We start from the raw sequence: 22550 nt of genomic DNA, 5'->3' as shown, positions 1-22550 counted from the left end.
GGCTTTTGGCTTTGGTTTTTTAAAAACATTTTTTTCTGATGTGAATCCAGTTCTAAAAGGAATGTATATACCAAAAAAAAAAATTTCCTTCCATATTGGATCACTGCTTTGTACAAAGATAAGGCCTTCTTTGCTAGTTCAAAAGTTCTTTCCTCATGGATATAGGTCCTCTAAGTACCCTTTGAACCACAAAGCCATGTGGTTTGAAGCAGTAAATTGATATTTTAAGAATAATAATGATAATAGTTATTGCATCCATTTATTGAGGACTTACTATGGCCAGGAATTGTGTAGATATCTGACTCACATAAAATCCAGTCCTTGTAATAGTACTACAAAATTAATCTGTTTTCTTTGTTCCTATTTTACAGCTGAAAAAGAAAGTTGTTTTCATGGCAGGAATAATACTATAATCAGAAATAAAGGATTGCTTTGTATAGCAGGGAATCCTGGCCTGAGATGAATTGAAAGTCAAGGTGAATAGCCTCATACTTATGTCCCAGACTTTAGTATTAGACCAGAATTCAAATTCTAGTTCTGTAGCTTCCTATAACATGTGTTTACTTAACTATTCTGAGCTTCCATTTTTCTCATATGTAAAACAGAAATAATAAAACCTATGTCAAAATGTTTGTTTTGAAGATTAAATAGTACCTGTGAAGAATTTAGCACTATGCCCTGAAAAATACTAAATTTTCACTAAATGGTAATAGTTTTATCAGTATATTCTCTTGGGTCATTTTCTTTTTCAAACACAATACTTTCTATGGTGAAAAAGAAAGATGAGAGAGTGAAGGAACAACAGCTATTTATTTTCACCAGTAAAATATAGCTGAATGCTTAATAAGTCTTCCTTAATGGCAGCCACTACACCTTGAAGGGTTTAAGTGTCGAATGTCTCTGTTACATGAAGCCATATGGCTGTTGCCTCTCCAAAATCTTCATGATCAGTACAACAATGATCTATAGAGGATTGTCACTTAAAAAGTCAATTTGCTCTTTACTATCAACATAAATTTTATTATGTGCAAATTTGGTAGGAAAACACCCCCATTGAGAAATGAAGAGTCTTGTAGTATTACAAATCATCTACTCTTTCCTCGACTACCCACCCGGCTGACACACACATACCACTATTTGTTAATTTGGAAAATTCTGACTTTCTTAAAACACAATAAGCTTGTATATTTTCCCCTCCGTGTGGCTCAAGGTTCACCAAGGAAAGATGAGAGATGTTTCTTAATGCCACGATTCAGGCTGCAGTATTGTTCATTTGTGACTTCTATTTCTTTATGAATTGTATTAAGTCTCACCCAACCCAAAGCATAGCACATTATTGTCCTTGCTTTTGTGGTTCACCCCATGCCCTTGAAAATCATCTGCATCTCTCAGCGTTCACTTGTGCTCCAGTTATGGGAGAACAGAGCCCCCTTGTGGCCAGAAAACCAATGGTTCTCTCCAAGCTCTACAGCTGCATATAGACAGACCCCAAATTTTCAGGTTGTGATAAAGCCATTTTCTTCATGGAAATGGCTCCTAGATGAAAACACCTAGGTCTAAATCATCATAGTGCTGCTGTTTTACACCCATTATAACTTTTACAGGTCATTCCAGACAGGATATTTTTCACTAAAAGTTCTGACCTGGTCACTAGGATCTGACAACAGCTAAATCTATCTTAATAGATTATTGGTGTAGCTTTTATAGTTATAGCTGAGGTTGAAAATGCTAAATAGGTGGGCAGGAAAAAATCCTTTTTAGTGTCTGTTTAATAGAAGAAGTCACATCCTATTTCATGTTATTCAAATGTGTTACTTATCCATGGAGAGTGACAGATATATTGGAAAACACATAATTTGTTCTCCTTTGTTGTCTTTCATGAACTTTTGAGTTATGGCCTTGATGAGAACATAAAATCTATAATGTTGTTATATTTCCAAATGTAATTTAGAATGTGCTACATGAAACTTTGTGGCCCTGCTTCCCTTACTTAAGGTTTCTTGCTTGCTCTCTATTATTATAATTATTTAACAGAATCTAGCTTTGAAAATGAAGAATAAAATTCTTCCTCTTCCATCTCCCTTGGGGTGCCAAGAATTGCTATGCAATATCCTTGCTAACTGCACTTACTAGGCTCTGAAAAGTACCCCATACCCCAAATCCAACCTTAAAAATGGCAATAATAATATCTACTCTACAGGGCTGTAGTTAAAATTACAGCTAATGTAAGTGTAAGAGCTAATTTAGTTTTCTCAATATTTCTCAATTTAAGTTTCACTTAGCATTTCTCAACAGTAACACTATTGGCTTCTTCAGCAGGGCAATTTCCATGGTGTGGAATTGTCTGGGGCATTGCAGAATATTAAGCATCCCAGAAATACTCCTACCTAGTTATTGTGATGACCACAGACAGCCCCACACACTTCTCTTGGGAGAGAGGTACTGCCCTCACTTGAGGATGACTATCCTGACACATAGTAGGCAGCTGATTTGTGATAGACACTGCTCCTTGTGGCATTAGAACTGCAGTAAAAGCACTTTGCCAGTCTGCTCTGCTGCAAGAATGCCCAGAAAACAGTTGAAGTCCTGGTGGTCACCAGTGACTGCAAGCAGAGTCTCTGCAGCTCAGGTTTGGTCCCAGCCTCTTACCCAGCCAGAACAGATAGCTGTTATGGCTAACATGCCTGACTGGTCACCACATTGTGCGGGGGCTTAGCTAAATAAGGAAGCAACATTCTTGGCACATACCACCTGGGGAACAAAACCTAAGAGTAATTTCTCAGGCATGATCTGATCATTCCTAGTTCTAACCCTGATCCTTATGTGAGCTCATTTGTTCCAACTTGTGGTTATTGTAAACTTGTGTTCATTTAGTCATTTAACAAGCATTCATCAACACCCACTATGTGCCAGGTGCCATGATGAGCACTGAATATCAGATTTTATTTCATCTTCCTCATAGTACTGAGTTGATAGGATCCTTAATGTACAGATGAGGGGAACAAGGCTCCAGAAAATTAGTTGACCTACTCCAAACCCTTGCTCATAGGTGCTCCTGTGTTACCTCCTCATGCTGCTTCCCCAGTGAGTGGTAGACCACCTGGGTGTCAAGTGTAAACACTGGTAAGGGGGATGGAATGCCTTCTAGTTATCCTCCAAAATCCTCCCTAAGGGGACCCCTTCCATGAAGCCATTCCTGGCGCTGCCAGGTGGAGTTCAGCAGCTCCTCTGGCATGTTGCAGTAGTCACAGGGTGGTATGTGCCATCCTAACAAGCAAGCAAGTCTGCTTCAGTCCTAATAACTGAGGCATGGGAATTCCCATGATTGGCTGAAAGATGCCCCTCAACTTAGCACAGTAATGGGCCAGCTCACAGCTGTGCTGTCTTTTCCCTTGCATGAATGGTGCCTGAGATGGAGAGAACACACTGCAGCACCACATGTCCCCTGGGAGCTCTGAACTTCTCCTCCGCCAGGGGAGAGCACACGTAACCACCTACCTCACTGAACTATGACAAATGCCAGTGATTCTTGGCCACATTTAGCTCTGATGAAATGAATAGCTGCAAATCCTTCCAGGTGAAACTCTTATGCACCTGCACCTGACACCCGACCCTCCCATCCGAGCAGGAAGGGCCTTCTCCACCATGAGTGGCCCTGCCTGGCTGGGGCTCCCTCCCTCCTGCCTCCTGCACTCTTATTCCTCCTCTGCATGATATATCTGCCAAGCCTGGCCTGTGTCTTCACCCTCTTTCTTTCTACCTAATCCTTCCTGTCAGCATTTAAACATGTCCCTTGATCTTTTTTTTAAAAAAAGAACAACAACAACTATAAAAATTCTCCCTGGATTTTTACTTTGAGCTCTCAGCTTTTATTTCCCCTGTTCTTTATTGCCAACCTTCTCCAGAGTTGTTTATGCTTCTCTCTGCCTCTCCCACTTGTTAACTCATACTCATTATCTATCCCAAGCATCCCTATTTAATCTGGCTGAGAACTGCTCAGCTCTAACATCAGCCATGGGGCAGCCTTCCCAGGCTTAGGTCAGGTCAGGGCCAGTATGAAATCCTTCCACTGATCTAGCACATCTCTCCATCAAAGGTATTTTAACAAATGTGCCATTGGCCATACCAGATGTTCCACCAGGGTGTGTTCTTCCCTAGCACTTGTCAGGCCCAGGGTAGGTGCTCAATAAATGTTTGCTAAATAACTGAAGGTTGAAGACTAGGCCTGTGATGGGCTATGGAAATTAAAATAATATTACCTGAGAGCTTACTCAGTGGCTGGCACTGTTAAATGTCTTTTTTTGTATTAATTTCCTTCATCTCACAAATACCTATGAATTAAGTGTTGAGAGCCTCCGCTGGTCAGAATGATCCCTGGCATTTGCCAGAGGGAATGTTTGAAAGGTGATACCAGCAAACCATTGAGATGATGATTTGAGTTAAGCTATATATAATTGCTATGATGCTGGATTGATTGTATTGTATATTTGACCTTTTCTGTCTGACAATGTGGTGGCTCATGCTGCCTTGGGCGCCTGCTACTTTGGAGTTCTCGTGCTACTTTGGAGTTCTCATAGGAATTCCTGGAGAGTTTCCATTGGTTGGAGAAGTGCCGGAGGAGGGATTTCCGGTGTGGGGGGTTGCTGGAAGGGCTGCATGGGTGGCGTTGGCGAAAAAGCGTGTGTTCAGTGCCGGTGAGAGTTGAAATAAAGTAGTTGCTGTTTGAACCTACAAAGCTTTGTGGTGGCTCAGTTATTAGTGTCCAGCAAGACTGTGGCATTTGGTGGCCCATAAGGGGAATGCCTGAGGGTAAGTGATAAGGTAAATTGCTCATCCCTGAGGGAAGGCAAGAGAATGGGTGACCATTTCAAAAAACAATGTGTTCTTCTTTTGATTTGTTTTGTTTTTGTTTCAAGCTGCCTATCCCTAGAACTTTCTCAGGCAAACTAGGAAAAATGTTTGGCTCAAGGTTTGAATTTGCTCAGGCCTGAAGAAGAGATAGAGATAGATCACGAATACACATTTTAAAAAAACAGAAAAATTGGTAGGGTTTTTTGTTCTGTTTTTGTTTCATTTTGCTTTGGTTTGCTTTTGAGTTATCTGTTTGAGTTGTGTTATCCTTGTAGCAGAAATATGGGGTCAGAAATTAGCAAAAAAAAAACCCAAAAGAATGTTAAGTAAATTGTTAGAGGAAGGAGGCACCCCAGTAAAACCAAAAACAGTCAGGGCATATGTTGATACAATACAAAAAAGTAGCCCATGGCTTTTTAAGGAGGAGTTGTTGAATATATCACAATGGGATTATCATGGTGAAGATATAAGGGACAGGGAAAAGAAAAACCCAGGAACTCTGCCAGCTGGCACATTGCCATTGTGGATGATGATACGATTTTGTTTGCCTAGTCCAAATCTTTCAGTTCACATTATGGTAGAAGACATATTAGATCAGGAAAAAGAGGAGTCCTCTCGAGATAGTCAGAAAGTGGAAGAAAGTTTAGAGCAGAAAAAGTGATCAGGGGAAAAGTTACAACAGGAGGCTGCTACTAACACCTTTGTATCACCAGATGGCATAAGTGTCCAACCAAAAGCTCCGCCAATGGAGACAAAATATGCTGAGTGGCCCTCAACCCCCGTAGTTGATAGATGGGAACATGAGACAGGACCTCAAAGATTAGCATGCCCTTTATTTGAGGTGGCAGGAGGGCAGCGAAATCACTATGTTTTAGATTTCAAAACAGTGAAGCAGCTAAAAGGGGATGTAACAACCTATGGTCCTCAAGCACCCTTCACCATAAGCTTGGTCGAATCCATTACCAACTTGAACATGACACCAGCAGATTGGACTAGTATGTGTAAAGCTGTGCTAAATGGAGGACAATACCTATTATGAAAGGTTGCCAATGAGGATTTTTTTTTCTTTTTCTTTTTTATTGGTTGTTCAAAACATTACAAAGCTCATGATATATCATCTTTCATACATTTGACTCAATTGGGTTTTGAACTCCCATTTTTACCCCAAATACAAATTGCAGAATCACATTGGTTACACACTCACCTTTTTACATAATGCCATATTAGTGACTGTTGTATTCTGCTACATTTCCTATCCCCTACTATCCCCCTCCCCTCCCCTCCGATCTTCCCTCTTGCTTCGGCAGCACATATACTAAAATTTGAACGATACAGAGAAGATTAGCATGGCCCCTGCACCAATGAGGAATTTTGCACAGAGACAACTAGGTGAAATGCAGTAGCTGGTTATCCTCAGAGAAATCTAGGTATGTTGTTAGGAAAAGGACCTTATGATGGTCAGCTGCAACAAATTGCATATAATCCTGCTATGTATTCACAAATTGCTGCAGATGCAGTTAGGGCATGGAAGACTTTACAAGGATATGGTCATAATTACAAGGTCAATTATCTAAGCTAATACACGGAGCTAATGAACCTTACACTGAATTTGTAGATATGCTTATTCAAACAGCTACCAGAGTATTTGGGAATACAGAACAAGCAATGCCATTAATTAAACAGCTAGCCTTTGAGCAAGCAAACATATGGTGCAAGGAGGCCATTAGACCATGGAAACATGGAGATTTAAACACATAAATATCAAATTATGTAGAGACATTAATGAACAAGGGAAAGTCCTGGCAGCTGCAGTAAAACAGGCTTTAGATGCCAAGCCAAAAACATGCTACAATTGTGAAGAAACAGGACATTTTAAAAGGAGTTGCCCCATAGGAGGAGGGTTTAAAAAAGCTAGGTATCAAAGGAGTAGAATACTGGGTATTTGCCCATGATTCCATGAAAGGAGACATTGGGCTAATGAGTGCCATTCTCAAACCACCATAGAGGGTACTCCGTTATCAAAAAATAGAAAAGGACCAGGTATTTAACCATGATATCATGGAGAAAAGCATTGGGCTCCATTGCCAAAAAATGGACAGGGGGGGGCTAATGCTCTGGGGCCCACAACCACAAATATACGGGGCAATGGAGGAACCCAGCAATACCATCAGGGTAGTTCACAGGACACATTATCCATTAGATCCCTCATCAAAGAAATCAGAGGGAGTGCAGGGTTGGACATCTACGCCTCCACCAGAGCAGTACTAACTCCAGAGATGAAAGTTCAAATCATTCCCACAGGAGTAAAAGGACCTCTTCCCCAAGGAACAGTAGGCTTATTATTGGGACAGTTTTTCTACACTAGAAGGACTTATGATAAGTCCTGGGGAAATTGATCCCGATTATGAAGGTGAAATAAAAATTATAGCTAGTTCTCCAAGAGGTATATCAGTAATTTCACCAGGAGATAGAATAGCACAGTTATTAACAATACCCAACCTGCATGAAAATATTCCAGTCTTACTGTACAAAGAGGACCCAGGGGATTAGGCTCCACAGGTGTAGATTGGGCTACACTGTCTTTAAATTTAGATTCTCACCCCATGTAAAACTAAATATTCAAGGACATGAATTTAATGGGCTATTTGATACAGGTACAGACTTTAGCATCATATCTCATCAAGAATGGCCAAAACATTGCCCATTACAACGAGCCACTCAAATGCTTTGAGGCCTAATTCCCATAGAAGTTCAATGGTATTAGATTGGAAGGATCATGAGAGATGTTAAGTAACTCTACAGCCATATGTATTGGATCATCTTCCTATAAATTTATGGGAACAAGATTTACTAGATCAATTAGGTTTGACATTAACAAATAACATCAATCAAAATTCACCCACTATTAGGGCTAGACAAGGTTCTAGGAAAGAAAAAGATTAGGAGAACAAGAACAAGGTAGAGAAGCACCAATTCAAATAGATCAAGGAATAAATAGACATGGATTAGGTTTTCAGATGGGTCACTGAGACAATAAAAATTACTTGGAAATCAGAAAGACCAGTATGGGTTCCTCAGTGGCCCCTGATTAAAGAAAAGATACAAGCAGCCCATGACCTGGTCAAACAACAATTAGTGAAGGGACATATACAACCTTCTGTATCTCCCCATAATACTCCCATTTTTGTCATCAAAAAGAAATCTGGTAAATGGAGATTATTGCAAGATTTAAGAGCCATTAATAATGAGATGGTTATTATGGGACCAGCTCAATCGGGGATTCCCCAATTGTCTGTTTTGCCAAAAACCTGGTATGTTTTAGCTATTGATATTAAAGATTGTTTTTTTTCAATTCCAATTCATATTGAGGATAGTCTACATTTTGCATTTACTATCCCTGCAGTAAATCATGAAGGTCCTGATGAGAGATATGAATGGAAAGTACTCCCTCAAGGGATGGCTAAGAACCCAACTATGTGTCAAATTTATGTTAACAAAGTAATCCAGCCACTTAGAAATCAAAATCCTGAACTACAAATATATCAATATATGGATGATGTATTGTTAGCGCCTAAAGATAAAAACACATTGCTAGAATGTTATACCACACTTACAAACTTTTAAAAAAAATTATAATCTAGAGATAGCAATAGATAAAGTACAATTAAATCTTCCAATTAATTATGTAGGAGTTCTATTATTCACAACCATAGTCCATCCACCAAAAATTCATATACAAGTAGATCAACTCAAATCACTTAACGACTTTCAAAAGTTATTAGGAGACATAAATTGGATAAGGCCTTATCTAGGCATACCAACAGGAGAGTTGGGACCTTTATTTGATATCCTAAAAGGTCCATCAGTGCCGCAGTCTCTGGCTGGGCACAAATCACGAGTCTCCACACAGCTTGTAGATTCAAACAGCAATTCTTTATTCCCGATCTCACACCGGCCGTCTACAAACACCTTCTGGGGGAATCCACGTTCTCTGCCCAAATCCACTTCCAAATCCACTACTCTGCCCAAATCCACTCCGCATGGGCTTCTGTCTCCCAAAATATACTGTCTGACCCTAAGCACTCAAGAGGAACTCAGCAGCAGGATACGCCCTATTCTAAAGGGGGAACACCCTAATCTCCTATTATGCTAAACTGCCCTATTCTAAAGGGGGAACACCCTAAACATGGATCCTGCCCTGGTCCTTGAGCAAGGTCACCTTTCAGAAGTCCTTCCACTAGACAGCATGGGAGTAAGCTGGCAAGGAATTTGTCATACCTACTTGGCTGATGGCTCCCAGCATCTCCCCCCTTCTGATTAATTAAACAACAAGTAATGTGGCTTAAGGACCATGCCTGGTAGGTTGTCCAGTTCAACATATGGCTCTTACCCGTCATTGGAAAACTGACCTTTAGGCATCAGCCTCCTGTCTTAGGTTGATACCACTGCAACTGGATCATACCCGTCACTGACTACAGGTTCAGCATACAGCCATACTTGTGGATGGGTCTATGCACCAGTTGGGGTGAGGTTCTTTGCCTCACCTCTGTTGGCCCCCAAATTTGGCCTTGGTGCCAGTGGGGGAGTGAGGTTAATGTGGCTTAAGGACCGTGCCTGGTAGGTTGTCCAATTCAACATATGGTTCTTACCCGTCATCGGGAAACTGACCTTTAGGCAACTGACCTTTAGGCGTCAGCCTCCTGTCTTAGGTTGATACCACTGCAATTGGATCATACCCGTCACTGACTACCGGTCCAGCATATAGCCATTGGCCCCCAAATTTTAGGCCATCACTAGCATAAGGGAGGAGGATACAGAAATGCCACGACACCAAGCCAATTGACAGTTCCTTTGGAAAAATTGCATCATTGGTGACACCATCAGCAAAGATCACTGGTGACACCATCAGCAAAGATATGCCAGCATTACCACAATTTGCTGCACTAAACGTAGTTACATAGTCCAGGCAAGTTCTGTAAGCAGTTCAAAGGGGAGGAATCTATCAATCTGTCCGTCTCTTCCCAAAGTCCGTTTCCTCCCAAAGTAAGTTGACTCCTTGATTGAGCATACTTGTTGAGTTATATTCATTGGGATGAAGATAGGAATTCTGGCAATGATGCTAAAAAGACATTAACATGAAAAGAATTATTAAATATAATGAAAAGGAAAGGTGAAAGTAAACAAACAGATCTGTTAACCTCCTTAAAAAACAATCCTTAACAGCTGTTTACCTGATTTAAATTAGTAAACAAGCAGATCTGTTAACCACCTTTAAAAACAATCCTTAACAGCTGTTTACTTAATTTAAATTAAGCCATTTAAATCACGTGAATAAAAAAAATAATTCGGATCCATTTTCTCATGAGTGCTCCTCATATATGAAATACGCACACACAGACATACAACACAAAACACAAATGTGCAAACAAATGTACAACACATAAGATAATAATAAAGGCCTTGTAGCTTTACCTAGGTGAAATCTCCATTGCAATGTTTAAAAACTCCAGTCAAAAAATAAAACTGATCAGAAAAACATTAACCTAGGTTTGTATGAGCTCAAAAAATAAAAATAGAACCTTATGATGTGGAAAAATGCAATAATAAGATAGATATTGAGAAAAGCATCCTGGTTAATCACAGTCGCAGATGTAAGAATGGCCAAGCTGGAGTTCTGGATATCAGCTGTTATGGATTTGAGTCAAATCATCTTCTTTTCGATCTGTAGAAATCGTTTTAGTTAGTCTTTCTGGAATCCAAATCGGTTGCTGTTCTCCTGTGGAAAAACAAACAGAACCCCTGACTCCAGAAAATCAACTGGGTCAGGATCTTTCCATTGTCCTGTTAGAATATCTTTCCAAAGTACTTTAGTCTTATGTACATTTTTTGGATACATATGTCCTTCCGCAGCACTAAGTCCTGATGAATCCAAATTTAAAAAGTTTAGAGTAAAAAGGGTTATTTTAAGTTTATCTTTGGGGGATATATACCCCTTTCCAATTTATAAGATTAACTAGGCTTCGAATGACGCAATCTTTCCTCCGTCATGAAGGCATCTTAACCACCTTCAAATTAACCTTTTAAAGCCTTTTAATTATCATCTATACTGTACTTTTAAATGTACTTTTTCACCACCTATAGCTTCACTCTTTTAAACGAGGCTTAGACTCTGTTTAAATCACTTAATATTAGTTTACATGGCTGCCCTTCAACCAAAGGCCTTTTTTACTCCATTAAGAAGCTTTGTCTCAATCTGCCATGTACAAATACCTTTTTTTTCCTTTCTCAAGCTTTTAAAGTAAGTTTAGTTTCCTCAAAATCTTTTTAAATGGCATTTTACAACTTTTTACTTTACCACACAGAGATTATCTCATCTAGAAACATTTCTTTTTTTTAACCTTTATATTAAAATATATTTTCACATCTTGAATCTTTTTATATCTCTTTTTTAACCATTAACCCTTTTTATAAATTCACATTCTGAAATAACCCTTATAAAATTTCTGATTTAGACAAATTACTCCACTTTAATAAGATGAAATACTTTCATGTTTTTTATGGTACTATAATACCATAATTGAAACCCAACTGAAACTTCTTATACTCTTTGTATGTAAATTACACCTGATATAATCTTAACACTTAGTAACCTTGTTTCAGCAAAGACATAGACCAAAGCAATATTAAACTTTTTTCCATTCACCAATTTATGAAAACACACATAATGATTAATATATTACCTTATGGAACTTAATAAGTAAAGAGTACTTGATTTCATATTTAGTGGTTGATATTTTAACACTTTAATTTTGTAAATTAATTAGAACTTTGTAGAAACCAAGATCTTAGACAAATGTAGTAAACAGAACTAGCCATCTCTTTCTTGTTGAAGAAAAATCCTTCTACAGGATACCATGATGGTATTTTATCAACATATGTCCTAATTATTCTTGGTCTTACTGGGGTGCCTCCTTTCTCTAACAATTTCTCTTCCTTGGGGGTGAACAACTTCAAACTTTGAGTCAACCATTTTCCCCATTTTGCCTGAGAAAGTTCTAGGAACAGGCAACTTGAAATAAAAACAAAATATATCAAAACAAAAACACATTGCTTTTTGAAATGCTCACCCATTCTTTCGCTCTTCCTCAGGGGCGAGCAATTTCACTTACCTTCTTTTCAGATGTTCCCCCGTACGAGCCACCAAATGCCGCAGTCCCTGGCTGGGCACAAATCACGAGTCTCCACACAGCTTGTAGATTCAAACAGCAAATCTTTATTCCCGATCTCACACCGGCCGTCTACAAACACCTTCTGGGGGAATCCACGTTCTCTGCCCAAATCCACTTCCAAATCCACTACTCTGCCCAAATCCACTCCGCATGGGCTTCTGTCTCCCAAAATATACTGTCTGACCCTAAGCACTCAAGAGGAACTCAGCAGCAGGATACGCCCTATTCTAAAGGGGGAACACCCTAATCTCCTATTATGCTAAACTGCCCTATTCTAAAGGGGAACACCCAAATCTCCTATTATGCTAAACCGCCCTATTCTAAAGGGGGAACACCCTAAACACGGATCCTGCCCTGGTCCTTGAGCAAGGTTACCTTTCAGAAGTCCTTTCACTAGACAGCATGGGAGTAAGCTGGCAAGGAATTTGTCATACCTACTTGGCTGATGGCTCCCAGCACATCAGATCCAAATTCACCTTGCATGTTAGCACCTGAAGCAAAAATGTCATTAAAAATTATTGAAGCATATATGGAAAATATGCATTTAAATAGAATTGATATAAGTTTGCCTTTATTATTTCTTGTAATACCAACAAAAAATATTCCTACAGGAGTATTTTGGCAAGAAGGTCCATTATTGTGGACACATTTATTTTATTCTCCTAACACTAGTCTTACTAGTTATCCTGAGACTGTAGGACAATTAATACGCAAAGGAATAAAAGCAGCAAATTACTCCCCAAAAAATTATTACTCCTTATACTATGGATCAAATTGATGAGTTAGCTAATGAGTTAAATACTTGGGCAATAATCAGTGTAAATCTAATGTCTCATTTGATAATCACTTACCATCTAATCCTTTGTTGTCTTTTTGGTCTTCATATCCTGTAGTTTTTCCAAAAATGACAAGAAAACCATCTATCATGAATGCTCCAAATATATTCACTGATGGGACAAGTAATGGTACAGCAGCAGTAGTTACCCCTGATCAAAGTTTTACATTTTTAGTAACAATCAGCTCAAAATGTAGAGCCTAATGCAGTATTACAAGCTTTTGTGATGTTTAACGATTCTGTATTTAATTTATTTTTTGATATTCAGTATATTGTTAATGCTATAGTATCTCTTGAAGATGCTGGTAGGATCTCCCCTTCCTCTACTATTTTCTCTTTTTTTCCACTATACAAAGCCTAATCTGGGACAGAAAAGATCCATTTTTTATAGGGCATGTCAGGGCACATACAGGATTGCCTGGAGCCCTTAATTTGGGCAATGATTTAGCAGATAAAACTACGCATGACATACATATTTTCTCTACAATAGAAGAAGTTATAAATTTTCATAAAAAGTTCCATGTCAATGCTAATACTTTACAAATGCATTTTAAAATAACTAAGGAACAAGGTAGACAAATAATAAAACTATGTCAAAATTGTGTGACCTTTTTATCACAAGTTAATCTTGGAGTCAATCCTATAGGACTGAGCTCATCAAACTATTAAAATGTGCTTACTAAAGCAAAAAGAGGTAATTGGAAAGGGGTATGTATTCCCCAAAGATAAACTTAAAATAACCCTTTTTACTCTAAACTTTTAAAATTTGGATTCATCAGGGCTTAGTGCTGCAGAAAGACATATGTATCCCAAAAATGTACATAAGCCTAAGGTACTTTGGAAGGATATTTTAACAGGACAATGGAAAGGTCCTGACCCAGTGATAGTCTGGAGTCGGGGTTCTGTTTGTGTGTTTCCACAGGGAGAACAGCAGCCAATTTGGGTTCCAGAGAGACTAACTAAAGTGATTTCTATAGACCAAAAAGCAGATGATTTGACTCAAATACATAACAGTTGGTATTCAGAGCTCCAGCTTTGCTACTCTTACATCTGAAACAGTGTTTCTCCAACACCTGGAGGCTAATGAATAATGAACACCATTAAAGCCTATTTCAAACGTAAAAACCCTTGGGGTTTGCTTGTGGGAATACCTTCAGACCCAAAATGCAAGTTACAGAAAAAAGGATTGGATATTAAAAAAAGGCTCAAACCCAGTTGGTAACCAGGATGTCTTTTTCAATATCTATTTTATTATTGCCCTTTCTCACATCATAAAGTTCTATTTTATTTTTTGAGCTCATACAGACCTAGATTAATGTTTTTCTGATCAGTTCTATTTTTTGAGTGTGGAGTTTTTAAACATTGCAGTGGAAATTTCACCTGTGTAAAGCTACAAGGCCTTTACTATTGCTTTATGTGTTGTATGTTATGTGTACACACTTGTGTTTTGTGTTGTATGTCTGTATGTGCATACGTCCATATATCATATATGAGGAATGCTCATGAATAAATGGATCCAAATATTTTTATTATTCACGTGATTTAAATGGTTTAATTTAAATTGGGTAAACAGCTGTTGAGGATTGTTTTAATATGTGAACAAATAAGGAGGTTAACAGATCTGTTTGTTTACTTTCCCTTTCCATTTCATTATATCTAAATCTATTCAGGATACTAAATTGTTTAGAAAATTGCTTTCTTTTAGTGCCTGCTGGAATATTACAAATTTTTTAGCCATCATTGCCAGTATTCTTATATTCATTCCAGTGCCACTGAAGACAAAGATAAAACCAAACTACACCTTCTGCAATAGCTATCACAACAAACTGTATAAACTGATGGATCAATGAATAATGTAACTGAACAAGTGATGCTCAATCAAGGAGTTAATTTACTTTGGGAGGAAATGAACATATTAATAGATTCCTCTGCTTTGAACTGCTTGCAGAACTTTCCTGTACTATGTATCACTTGTACACAATGTGAACTATCTGTTGGTGCAGCAAATTGTGGTAGTGCTGTAGTATCTTTGATGATGGTGTCACCGGTGGTACAATTCTTCCAAAAAGAGCTGTCATTTGGCTTGGTGTCATGGCATTTTGCATCCTCTTCCCTTCTGCTGCCACCAAGGCCAAATTTGGGGGCCAACAGAGGTGAGGCAAAGAACCTCACACCCCCACTGGTGCAAAGGCCTATCCACAAGTACGGCTGTATGCTGGACCAGTAGTCAGTGACAGATAAGATCCAATTGCAGTGGTACAAACCTAAGACAGGAGGCTGACACCTTGAGGTCAGCTCATCTGATGACAGGTAATAACCATATATAGTATTGGACAACCTAACAGACACAGTCCCTAAGCCACATTGCTTGTTGTTTTATTAAACAGAAGAGGGGAGATGTTGAGAGCCATCGCTGGTCAGAATGACGGTTGGCATTTGACAGAGGGAATTTTTGAAAGGTGAAGCCAGAGAACAATTGAGATGATGATTTGAGTTAAGCTATATATAATTGCTGTGATGCTGGATTGATTGTATTGTATATTTGACCTTTACTTTCAGGCAATGGGGCGGCTCTTGCTGCCTCGGGCGCCCGCTACTTTGAAGTTCTCGTGGAGATTCCCGGAGATTTCCCATGGGTTGGGAAGTGCTGGGGGAGGGATTTCCGGTTTGGGGGGGTTGCTGGAAGGGCCACATGGGTGGCGTTGGTGGAAAAGCACATGTGCAGTGCCGGTGAGAGTTGAAATAAAGTAGTTGCTGTTTGAACCTACAAGACTTTATGGCGGCTCAGTTATTCGTGCCCAGGCAAACTGCACAGTAAAGTACTATTATTCTCATTTTACAAATGAGGTAACTGAGGCCTAGAATCAGCTGCCATTTTTCACAGCTAGAGAGGTGCAGAAGCAGGATTTGAACCCAAGCAGATTCGACAGCCCATGCTCTTAGCACTATACCACCCATCCTCTCAGTAAAGGTGTTCCAGTATACTGTTAGACAACGAGTGACCCAGCCCTCACAAAGCTTCCAGTCTAAAGATCCATATAGGATGATGCTGAGTAGACTAGGCCAGGTGTTGACCCTCAATAAAAGCAAAGAGGTTGAGCCTACTGGTTATAACCTCATACCTCCATGGTACATCCCAGAAGTCTTCTGTGGACACTTGCTGGCCTCACAGCCCTTTGGAGAGTAGCTATTGCCTATGGAACCAAGTATGCCCACCCAAAGACCCTGTGAGGAAACTGTGATGTCTTCATTTTCTGTATAAGCAAGCTTAAGACTCACCCAAATTCACACAGCTAATAAAGGATTTTGAAACAAGATCTATGGTTTCTGATTCTAAACCCTATCCTCAAATGAGTGAGATCATGAATAATTATAAATAAAAAATGTATATTTAAAAAAAAACACCTCAAATCCTATCCTTTTTTCCCTGTCCTTTAACTTCTCTCTTAGGAGAGAGGTTTCAGGAGCCTATCTATAGGAAAAAATACACCACTACCCTTCAGGGAGCCACTGAGCATTCTGGGATTGACACCAAGTCAGAAAAAAATACTCATTTTTAATCTAACCCACCCTCTCCCCCAGAAAAAGAATGCAGCTGGATCACCTCCTACAAACCATGGTCTGGTTTTGTTCTCCTTGAGTGACATATGCTAGATCTCTTAACATGCCGCCCCCAGAACTGCTCTGACCAATAAGAAATATGCTTTTTTAATATACACTTTGTTGCCCAATGTGGTAACTCACTAATCACATTTATCTAAAGAGCACTTGAAATGAAGCTGGTCCAGACTGAGATGTGCTCTAAGTATAAAATCCATGCCAGATTTCAAAACTTTGTATGCAAAGAAAATGGAAAGCTCTCTCATGATTTTTTTTTCTGGTGTTGCCAGAGATTACACCCAGCTGTTGGGCATGATAAGCATACATTCTACCACCCAGCAATATTTCTATAATGATTAATTGTTGAAATGACAATATTTTAAATCTATTAGATTAAATAAAGTATATCAGTGAAAATAATTTTACCTGTTGAATTTTGTTTTTATAATAAGGCCTGTAGAAAATTTAAACTTTAAATGGCTCACTTTCATGGATCATGATACATTTTTTTCAAATTCTTTTTTTAAAATTTATTCTAATTTGTTATATATGACAGCAGAATGAATTACAAATCATAATACACATAGAGCACAATTTTAATATCTCTGGTTGTACACTAAGTAGAGTCACACCATTCATGTCTTCATACATGTACTTAGGATAATGATATCCATCTCATTCCACCATGTTTTCTACCCCCATGTCCCCTCCTTTCCCCTCCCACCTCTTTGCCTTATCTAGAGTTTGTCTAATCCTCCCATGCTCCCCTCTACAAGCCCATTGTGAATCAGCATGCTTATGTTAGACAAAACATTCAGTATTTGGCTTTTTGGAATTGGCTCACTTCACTTAGCATTATATTCTCTACCTCCATCCATTTGCATGCAAATGCCATGACTTAATTCTCTTTTAATGCTGAATAATATTCCACTGTGTATATACACCACATTTTCTTTATCCAATCATCTACTGAAGGGCATTTAGGTTGGTTCCACAGTTTACATATTGTGAATTCACAATACATTTCTATTGGGCAGCACTTCTGTAAACAATCAATAAATACCTTGATGCTGCACTAGTTGGTGAATCTGCTAACAGAACTATAAAAATTAATCGATAGCAAGACGACGTGGCAGGGAGAAAAGTTTTTTGGTAAGCTGCAAGGGGAGAATGTTGGTGAAAACACTCCATAGGAAATAGGGGAGGGTAGCATACACTGGCCAAGGCTCTTCCACCATGAAGAATTTCAGGGAGGTAGGTGGAGAGCTTTAAGACTGATGAATGCAGGTGGTCTTAGAGAGAACAAGCCCCATCTTTATGCTATCTGTAGAGACAGTGAACATCCACAAGAGCTCACAAGTCCTGTTTAGAAGTCTGTACTCAGAATGCGTAGACTGTATCTCTGTTTGTCACACTGAGCTCCGTTGTTAGGTCCTGGCCTTTGATGGCATATCATTGATCCTTTTGTTCCACAGGAGGATGCAGACGTGGAATGGAAATTTGCCCGAGCAAAACTCTGAAAGAACTCTACCTGCTCCTTTTAATCTAGTGCCAAATACTAAATCATTTTATTATCTCATGATGAAAATCAAGATGTGCCTCATAAAACTCTGCAAATCTAAGGCCAAAAGCTGTGAAAATGACCTTGAAATGGGCATGCTGAATTCCAAATTCAGGGTAGGTAGTATCTGGTTTATGAGGCTAGAAAAAGCATCAGGTGGGGGAGGGAATTGTGTATCTTCAATTTGGATAGTGGCCCCTTACGCAAGGGAAGCCTGGAGCTGTGAGGGGCTAGTGTCTTTTAGAATCTACTGGACACATCCACAAAGGCCCAACTCATCAGAGGCTACCTGCAGTACTGTCCCTCCTCCCTTGGAGAGTGCTCTGCTGGGGACCTAGCACACTGCCTGCTGCCTGCAGCCTGGCTGAGCCATGACCCCAGTGACCAGGGACTCTTCAGTGGATTGGAAATGGAATAGCTTTCCCCAGAAAGTATCTAAAGAATGGTCTCTGGGCAAGTTTCCCTACCCACTCTCCCCTCCTGTAGATTCTCAATGACCATTATCAGAAGCTCTGAGGAATCCTTGAGAAAAGATACCCACATAACTTTAACTTAGAGCTTCCCAAATCTGGTTGACCAGACAACATTCTTTAACCCTTGTGAACATCCCACAGAACTAAATTTCCCATGGCTCTATAAAGCCAAGCAGCAGGTACAAAACGGCTTCCAGAAAGTTTCTATAGAGTCACCCCATATGTGGATATTGTTCATTCAAATCCTGCCATAAGTGTATATATGTTTGTTTGTTTTTTTTCCCCAGAAGACTCGGGACCAGGCTGGCATGAGGAATTCTGAAAACCTGACAGCAAATAGGACTTTCAGCAAGCCCACCAGATACCAGGTAACCACCCTTTTCCTAAGCATGGGCAGGAGCAGACACCACAAAGACACAGATTTAGTCACATGGCTATGTCATGCCCTCAGAGCACAGCTCCCTACCTTCCTTCCTTTACTGATCAAATATTTTTTGAGTGCCTGCTACATGCCAGGTACTGTGCTGCTTACTGAGAGTACAGATGTGGTTCATAACTTACAGCACCTCCAGGCTGGCTAGTGACAGGAGAGACAATTAATGAATAAACACACAGATAAGGATATGCCATCAAATTGGCTAAAGAGCCTAGAGGAAAACAATAGGGTTTAAAATAGAGAAAACTAGGGAAAACCTAATTGAAAGGGCATCTTCAAGTAGAGGACTCTTGGCCAAGACCTCATGGATAAGAAAAGGGCAGCCATGGAGGACTTCCAGGCAGAGGCAGAGCATTTGTAGAGATCCATTGGAGAAGCTTGATAGGTTAGTGGCTGGAAGAGAGAGCAGAGGGAGATGAGGGCAGTGGAAAGGCAGCATCTGGCCACTATGGATGCAGAGTGTATTATAGTAATCTAAGAAGGTCCGAGGGGCAGGACGGGAATTTTGCTGGGAGAAGCGATGATAAAATCATATTTATGCTTTAATGAAAAGACACAGGAGATCAGTGAAGAGAATTTGACAGTCGTTTGGGCATAAGGGATGTGAGCAGGACAGTGGAGAAAAGCAGACAGGATAAGTGTACATTCTGGACAACCAACCAAGAACTGATGCTGGGGTGGACATGCTGGAGCACCCAGCATGACTCCCAGGTATGGTTCTTAAGCAACAAGATAGATATTGTTGTCTTCAGTGGGCACCTGCCCTTAGACTGCCAGCTAGCCCAGTATGTTAGAAAAATTGGAGAAAAAAAAAAACCCTCTGAGCTTGTAATTCTTGCATTACTTCTAGAAAAGAATGCTAAATCTCTGTATTCATTTGAACCAGCTCATGAGCTAGTGATGAATGCTAACTACAGGTACTAGATTATAAAAGTTCAGGCCATTCTTTTCCTACCTCCCACTTCTCCTCCATCAGGAGTTTCATCCAAACTGATCATTTCTTGTCAGATGTGAATTTAAAGGTGTCCTGAGCATTCCTTTAGGCTGAAGTGACATGTCCCTGGTGCCACCTTCCCACAGGGAGCAATTACAGACTTAGCATCTTCCAGACACAGGTATCTAATTAAATCTTTCCATCCATATTTCAGAAGCCAGCTGTGCAGTGAGGAGGATTTAATTGTACAATTAAGAAACAGTTTATCCCTCAAAGCACTTATAGTTTTATCAAATGACATGGACTGTGGCCACAGAATTGCAGAACAAGAGAGTGTACATCTGGTTCACAGTAGACCTCCTGCCATCCAGAGAGTGACTGTCCATAAATGACATCAAATAGCAAGGAAAAATAGAAGGGAGAAGAGGAGATAGGAGGAGGAGGGAGAAGAAAAGAGAGGTAAGGAAAGGGTATAGCATAATGTTGACCCTGGGTCAAGCTCACCCCTGATGCTATGCTTCCTACTGGATCTTTCTTAAACCCTGTGATCTGTTCCAGACGACCTTTCAGTTCACCACCAAATAAACTCCATTTTTTCTTAAGCTAATTTGAATTGGTTTTCTGTTACTTACCTCCTCAGACTCCTGATGAACACAGATGTGATTCTGGGGCTTCTTTTCCTCACCCTTTCCTTGGGTCTGGTCTTCAGCTTCTGTGATTAGAAGTGTCAAGGCCAAAATCTGCCAGGACTGTTAGTCTTGAGATGCAGTGAGATTCTGGACAATGAGGAGGTCCAGGTTAAACTGCTTAAGAGAGAATAACCAAGGCATGGGGCCTGGCAGGACTGCTATAGGACCCAGGGACAACAGCCCCTCCATACCTGGGAGAAGAGTCTTCCTACTCTGCCCAGGCTACAGCTTTGGAAAGATCCAGAACTAGCACATTGGGCATTCCTGTGAGGTATCTCTCCACCGCTATGGAGGCAGCAGATAAGAATGTGGCCAACAAGAATACAAAGGAAAGGTGGGACAAGGATGCTGGCATGGTGACCACAGCTATTGTGCTTATTGGTGAGGGTGAACCCTCAGAGACTTCAGAAATAGCCAGTAAACACTTCGAGAATAACCAATTTCTAGCCGGTGAGGTTGCTGCTATAAATAGGAAATACATAGCTTTATTTCTTAGGTTCAGTTTGGCGATGTGGAACTATTTCAGTTACATAAATGCAACCTAATATTGGATTTCTGGGAACTTCTCCTGCTTTCCATGAGCATGGATCATTTGGAGCAGCATGAATCCCAACAGCTATACCACTGACTTAGATACTAGGGGGAGAGCAGAGACCACCCCAGACCTGAGAAAGAAAGGAAATGGCTTTTTGGATCATTTTAATGATAGACAAAATACAACTCCAGGATTTTATGCTCTGCTCAAATCAACCACACAAAGGACACTGCAGCAAGGAAGAGCCCCTGGTGCCTTCCCAATCCACAGAACTAACCTCAATGCCCCTGAATCCTGGCCAGCCCTGTGGAAGGGGAGCATGCTGTCTCTCTGACACCAGGCTGTTTTTTTTCAGATGCAGCTTCACATAAAGCTGTTCACAGAATTCTCATTGTTGGTGACATGAGCATGAGGAGAATGCATATTCTGTGCTTCAGCAAAGATTATAGAGTGTCATCTCATGACCCTGCTCCTTCTGAAATCCACAGGATTTTCTGTGCCCTAGGCCCCCTGAACCTCTTAGTCTCCAAGCCTGAGTTCAGAGTCAAGTGACTTCCCTTGTGCTAAGAATGCAGTGTGAGGATGCTACAGATAAGTATTCTAGTCACTCTGTAGATTCTCAGTGTTTTTCCCAAAGGGTAGAAATACCATTTTCCTGATTCTTAAAGACCTTTGATCTGCCCTCCCCTGCAAACATATGATATGGAAAATTCAGCTTGAGGCAAAACATAGGGATACTTTCTGAAAAAGGGAGCTAACAGCTTAACCCAGACATGTGAAGAAACCAAGGGAATTATTGTTCTGCACCCAGCCTGAAAGCCATAGGTCAACTCTCAGAGACTGAAAATGTTCCCCAAGCCCATGGAATGTAGCTGACTACCTCTGGTCTCTGCTGCATGGGCAGAAATAAGGAGGTGGAGTTGGAGGTGAGAATAGGACTGGGCCCAAGCCTCCAACACAGAGGCACAAAAAAAGAGGAGGAGGGGGAAAGTGGGCCCATAAGTGTTCCCACATAAGCCCACTTGGATGCCACCTGAGGACATATATAGCAGATGTCAATGGCTTCGCCTTCTTGATGGGCAGAGACTCCTGTAGGACTCACTGTAATGCACACCAGAAAACCGTGAGCAAAAGGCAGAATCATGTGAGGATGCTCTATGGAAAAGAGAAAATCGCACAGAATCTGAACATGGCCCAGACCTTGATGTCTCCTCCTTATGAGCTATGGTTACCCACAGGAACAAACCACTACTAGTGCAGAGTAGGGAAGTCTGGACTTGGGTGGCCTCTCTGTGTCACACCATAGGCCTCTAAGTTCAGGATTGGTGGGGCCAGTACACTGGTCCCAGTTAAAAGAGATTCGCTCTCTGGGAGCAGATGCTCTATGTGCCCAGCATGACCACCATT

General features: G+C 40.3%; 1 non-coding gene and 1 pseudogene across 1 annotated transcript; both read left to right on the top strand.

Annotated features, from left to right (window-relative positions):
• Positions 1-20637, top strand: part of LOC143637807 (short transient receptor potential channel 7-like) — a 108958-nt pseudogene extending 88321 nt beyond the window's left edge.
• On the top strand, positions 6147-6249 carry LOC143640908 (U6 spliceosomal RNA). Its single transcript, XR_013155194.1, has one exon. It is a non-coding gene; the product is annotated as a U6 spliceosomal RNA (small nuclear RNA).
• Positions 20638-22550: the final 1913 nt, after the last annotated feature.

The sequence above is a fragment of the Callospermophilus lateralis genome, unplaced genomic scaffold (assembly GCF_048772815.1).
Source record: "Callospermophilus lateralis isolate mCalLat2 unplaced genomic scaffold, mCalLat2.hap1 Scaffold_73, whole genome shotgun sequence".
Taxonomy (NCBI): domain Eukaryota; kingdom Metazoa; phylum Chordata; class Mammalia; order Rodentia; family Sciuridae; genus Callospermophilus; species Callospermophilus lateralis.
The sequence above is the reverse complement of the archived record's forward strand: the minus strand, read 5'-3'. Positions and strand labels throughout refer to the sequence as shown.